Below are 6,412 nucleotides of genomic sequence, written 5' to 3'. Positions count from 1 at the left end.
GTCATTTGTGAATCCGAACTACACGCGACTCACTTCCACAATAAGATGTCCGAAACCACACGCGTCATCGTGAATCCGAAACCACACACGATCCACTACCATGATGAAGTCAGCGGACCCGAAGATCATGCTTCACCAATCTCAACAACGGATGAATTCAGCGGACCCCAAAGGTCATGCTCCACTGATATAACACCTCGCTCATGATGAAGTCAGCGGACCCCGAAGGTCATGCTCCACCAATCGCATACTCCCATGATGAAGTCAGCGGACCCTAAAGGTCATGCTTCATCAATCACCAATACCATGATGAAGTCAGCGGACTCCAAAAGTCATGCTTCATCAATCAACGCCCTTTTGGCCTCGAACGACGAGTAGCGTAACATCGCGCTCTGCTACGCCATAGTGAATCCTAACGGATACCACTAACCATTCACACACTCGAGCAAGAACCACCTATATCAAACATAGGCACAAAACAATAATTCTCTAGAAGAGAATCCGACACACACCTCCCTTAACCGAAGGATTTCACCTTGCTCACCAAACACGTCCATTATCTCTCAACGAGATTTACCACATTACCACCTCGGTGATAATTCAAATCCAAACCATAAGTACAATTTTATCCGAAATTGTAATCTACCAAAAGCATCATCCGAAATCTCACACTAAAACTTTCTCGTGCGGGAGTGTAACTCCCCCACTTGGAACTACGTCCCATATCCACAACTCGTACAACCGTACAATGCTACCAAAGGTAGACTTTACAAATGATTGGGCTCACACGACCCATCACCATATCTTGCTCCAGCCTTGAGCACACAAAGGATTTCAATCCATCCTTAAACACTTCGAACAAAAAGTGTACCACGATTACACAAACCACACCCTCGCAATCATCCAATTGCTCTAGTTTGTCAATTTCTACCTAGTCACTCATGTACCTAAGGGTTTCACTCCGGTACCCTAAGTACAATGTAACCACAACACAATCGGAGTCGAACACCACGCTAGTAGGTATAAAAGAGGCACCTAATGTCGCGTCACGTAGACTCCTTTACCAACGTACATCAAGATCAAACACTCGATCTTTTTCAGGTTCTAATCCACCCGACGAACCTCACGGTTCATCGACCTCCACACAAAAGCGAACACGCGCTTAACAACCGAACACCAAAACCCATTTCCATGGCTTGGTAGAAACATTTCCCAAATACTAAGGAATGCTTGGTTGCACCAAGTCTTACACCCTTCGCCCGACAATCAAACGTCACCATAGGGTACTTCCATTACGAACGTCACCCAAAACAACAATATGCACAACACAAGGCATTGAATCAACTCTAATTCAAACGTCACTTAATAAATAATCAAAGGGCATATTTATTAAAACGAAACGTACCTTAACGTCTCCTTGCCGCACCCGTCCCCGCTAACTTGGGGCATTCCGACTTACGATGTCCTTCTTCTTGGCAATTGAAACACACCATACCATCACCCTTTGGTACCAAGCATTCCCAAGACTTGTGACCCCTCATGCCACAATTGTAACATCTAGATGCACTAGAGTCCGGTATACCCGTCCACATACCACCCGTGCTCACACTCGGACCCTTAGTCCTCTTACTCGGAGCACCATACGAAACAACCCTTCTCTCACTTGAAGGTTCACCAATCTTTGATCGCGTATACGACTCGAAACCTCTAGCCACGGCGAATAATTCCGCAAACGATTTCGCGTGACCCCGGCTAATCTTATTCTTCAAGTAATTATTCAAGGTTCGATAGAAATCTTGCATCAACAAATTATCATTCCCCAAATACTCCGGGCAAAAACGAGCCTTCGCCATAAAGGTAGTCTTGAGAGTATTCAAATCCATAGAACCCTGTTGCAAATTTCGCAACTCATTACGCATTTCCGACAAATCGGATGAAGTTCGAAACTCCTCGAAGAATTCCTTCTTAAATTCGTCCCACGATAAAGCCATAAACGGCTCACCACCGACAAAATCAATCTTACCATCCAACCAATCCTTCGCCCTACCCCGCAACAAACTAGTAGCGAGTCTCGTCTTCTTCTCAGGAGGGCATTCAATAGTACGAAAACACCCTTCGACATCCGAGATCCAAGTTGTGCTTACCAAAGGATCCGGTTTCCCGTCATACATCGGGGGTTTAGTCCTCATGAAGCTCTTAAGACAACGCTCCATTTCACTACTACCCCGAAATTCGGAATACTTCCTATCCATTTCTTCTCGTGACGCACCTACTTGCTCCGCAACGGCGGCCGCAACTCTAGCATTAAACTCCAAATCGTTCGTCTCAATCCCGTTTCGTGTCGTCATTCTAAAGAATGCAAAACGATTAGTCCACGAACGTATAAAACAACACGCATAACACCGCCCCATCTTGCTCAACACTCGTCGTACATCACTTGTTTGACACGATTTGCACCCGTAATAAGGTTTGCAAGTCCTTGTTACGCACACACGTCATCTCAACTCGTTAGTACAACGACCGCCTCGCTCGATGATATAAACAAACACAAATAAAATTCTACGCGATATAAACACACGCGAGAATTATTATCACAACATAATAATATATTAATAATATCTGCATTACTAATATAAACGTTAGTCTACCTACAAACAAGGCACTAACTATAATCCATTTCGACCCGTAATCCTACAAGTCCCGCAACAAATTAAGCACACACAAAAGTCTAAGTCTAGGCACCTATCTCAAGTCACCTAAATCCCTTAGACCATACTATGATACCACTTGTAACGACCCAACCCGTATTAAAACCGGCCCATAAAATTTTTTCCTTTTAATACGCTTTAAATAACACTTTAGGTCCCAATTGTGTTTCCATAAACATCTTTAATACAATAGAAGGTTTAATAAACCTTAAAACATTTAATACATTGATTAATTGTCCAAACGGACATACATGACCCGACTAGTTTAGTTTCCAACCAAAACCGAGCATGGTGATTTGGGACCACGCTACCCAAATCCTAATCGAATACAAAAGCAAGATCTTCTAAGCAACCTAGCCAAGATCTCTAATCCCCAAGCTTACCCGAGCCGCCAAGCATGCGAACCTATAAAAATATCAACAACGAGAGGGTAAGCTAACGCTTAGTGAATGATAATATACTACATACATATATATGTATAAAATGGACACGCCACACAAATATCAAATATCGCATACCGAAGCATCCATGTATAAGGAAACTATACTAAGCATACCGTACGATCTCTAAGCAACAAGCTAAAGATATCAAAAAAGTATAAGTTCACCAACGACGATGTGAACAACGCCAATAAGCTACACCCGGAGGGTTAGCTACAACACAACAATACATTAATATATAACAATATAAAACGAATAAGGTTAACCCCTTAACCCATTACCGAATACCAAATGCCACAATGAAGATTGGCCGAGCTACACGAGCCTTAGTAATCCGAACCCACACGAGATTACTATCTTCGCAACATCGAGGTTGGCCGAACTACACGAGCCTTAGCAATCCGAAACCACACGAGATTACTACCTCAATAAGATGACCGAACTACACGTGTCATCGTGAATCCGAACTACACGCGATTCACTTCTCAACATCAAAATCCACGGTCACGGGATTATAAAATCCACCACATCGGGGTCATCCACTTCACAACAATATCAACCCTTCGCCATTGGGGTTATAACATCCAAATCACAACCACGTGTGATAACGTACACACAAGCGTGTACCTCGCTAAAGGTGGTCAACCAACGCACAACCGTGCCAATTGGACTCATACCAAAGTCCATCAATCCACCTATATGTGAAGTGAGCTTTAATAGTCGAGAATCACTTCACCCGACCCGCACTCATCCTACACATACATATGCACATAGGATATTAACACTCACCTTGTCGCCTTGATGAAATGCTTCCAAGTAATCCGCAACTCGTCAATGGAAAGTACCTAATCTATTATCACAAATTCAACAACACACTTAGATTGGATTTACAAACCAACCCAATTTGACACTTAGTGCAAATTCGACCCAATTACACATCTAAGTATAAACCGCTCCCAAACTAAACAATAATCACTAACACGAGTGACAATGGTCCTAATATGCCAATTAAACCCAATCATAGGTGTTAAACGCCTATCGTTCTCAAAATCGCCCATAAACCCTAATTTTGACCCATAAGGTCAAAATCTCACCATTTACAAGTTTTGACACCAAAACATGTTTAACTCGGTTTTATACTTCAACTTAATCCATTTTAAGTTTACAAACCTCATCGAATCGACATTCGGGTCATAATCCTCAACAAACCCTAATTTTGACTCTAGTCAAAATTAGTCAACCACGAAAACCCTAAAAGTCTCCAAAACACCAATAATCACTAATGCTAGTGATTGTACACCATTTACAAGTCTTAAACATAGTTAATTCATTAACCAACCCAAAACCCGCCATTAACACTTACAAACCCGAATCTTGGTGTTAATCTCCAATTAACAACTAAATGGGTTCCATCTATGAATCATACAATCAAAAGCCCCAAATTTGAATGATGAACATGAAAATGAAATTCGGAGTTAGAGCTTACTAATAGTATCACCGTGTAGCTAAGAACGAGGAGAACAACCTAGTCAACTACGCCAAAGATCAAATCCCACTTCTTCCTTTCCAAAATCCCACTTGAATCACTTGAGGATTTTAAGTTTTGAGAGGAAAATAGGAAAGAAAAGGAAAAAGAAAATAAGAAATGAATGGATGAGGTTAAATCCTCAAATCTGGCTCAAACGCTAAAAGACCAAATTGCCCTTGAACTTCATTTAAAATTACAAGAATCTGGTGCCAGTTCGTGCAGTATGTCGCGCCGCGGCCTTAAATGTCGCGCCGCGACATTTGCCTAGTTCTGGGATCATTTTTTGTCAAGCTTCTGATCTGGATTCCAGTTAAATGCCGCGCCGCGGCCTTCTTTGTCACGCCGCGACACAAGGCACGATCTGAGTCATCTTCTCCTCACACAAGACTTAACACTAGAAAATGTCCCGAACCCTTCATACGCCTATCGTACATACCCAATTCACCTATAAATCATATACGGGGAAAAACGGGGTGTTACACCATTAAGGAATGCGGTTTTGACATCCATTTGCCATATCTCATAGTCATAATATGCGGCTATGGCGATGAGTATTCTAATTGATTTTAGCATGGCTACTGGAGAGAAAGTTTCGTCATAGTCAACACCATGAGTTTGAGTGAAACCTTTCGCCACCAGTCTTGCCTTAAATGTATGTACATTTCCGTCCATATCGGTTTTCTTCTTGAAAATCCATTTGCTCCCAACAGCCTTGCGATCAGGAGGTAGATCAACTAAGTCCCATACTTCGTTGTCATACATGGACTGCATCTCTTCATTCATGGCTTCATTCGATTTCTTAGATTCATGATCTAATGTAGCATCTTTGTAGTTAGTGGGCTCACTTTCATCCACTAAGAAAATGTCGTCATATCTTTGGGGACTATGATGAGGTCTACTAGATCTACGAATGTCTTGTGTTACTTCAGGTCCCTGAGCAACCAATTGTTCAGGTTCTTCAACAATTTGTTGATAGCTAGTGCCAACCTCAGGTGTGATATTTTGTGGTTCTTGAATTTCTTCAAGTTCTACATTACTCCCACTTGCTTTATTTAATAGAAACTCCTTTTCTAGAAAAGTAGCGTGTCTAGAAACAAACACTTTGTTCTCGGTAGGATTGTAGAAATAATATCCCATAGAATCCTTTGGGTATCCCACAAAAATGCATTTGATAGATCTGGGATCAAGTTTGTTGGAAGTTTCTTGTCGAACATGAGCTTCGCAACCCCAAACTTTCAAATAAGATAAATTCGGAACCTTTCCATGCCATAACTCATATGGTGTCTTATTTACCTTTTTGGTTGGTACCATATTTAGTATGCGAGCAGCAGATAATAAGGCATAGGTCCAGAAAGATGGAGGAAGTGAAGTATGATTCATCATAGATTGAACCATATCAAGTAGGGTTCGATTCCTCCTCTCAGAAACACCATTATGTTGTGGTGTTCCGGGTGGAGTGCGTTGTGAAATAATTCCACAATTCTTTAGATGATCGTCAAACTCTTGACACAAGTACTCACCTCCTCGATCTGATCGAAGAACTTTTATCGTTTTGCCTAGCTGATTTTGAACCTCATTTTGAAACACTTTGAACATTTCAAATGCCTCATATTTATGTTTCAATAAGTAAACATAACCAAATCTACTGAAATCATCAGTAAATGTAATGAAGTATCTTTCACCATTTCTTGACATAGTTCTAAAAGGACCGCATACATCGGAATGTATAAGTCCTA

This window comes from Rutidosis leptorrhynchoides, chromosome 3, assembly GCF_046630445.1.
Source record: "Rutidosis leptorrhynchoides isolate AG116_Rl617_1_P2 chromosome 3, CSIRO_AGI_Rlap_v1, whole genome shotgun sequence".
NCBI lineage: Eukaryota > Viridiplantae > Streptophyta > Magnoliopsida > Asterales > Asteraceae > Rutidosis > Rutidosis leptorrhynchoides.
Note: the sequence above shows the minus strand (reverse complement) of the source record.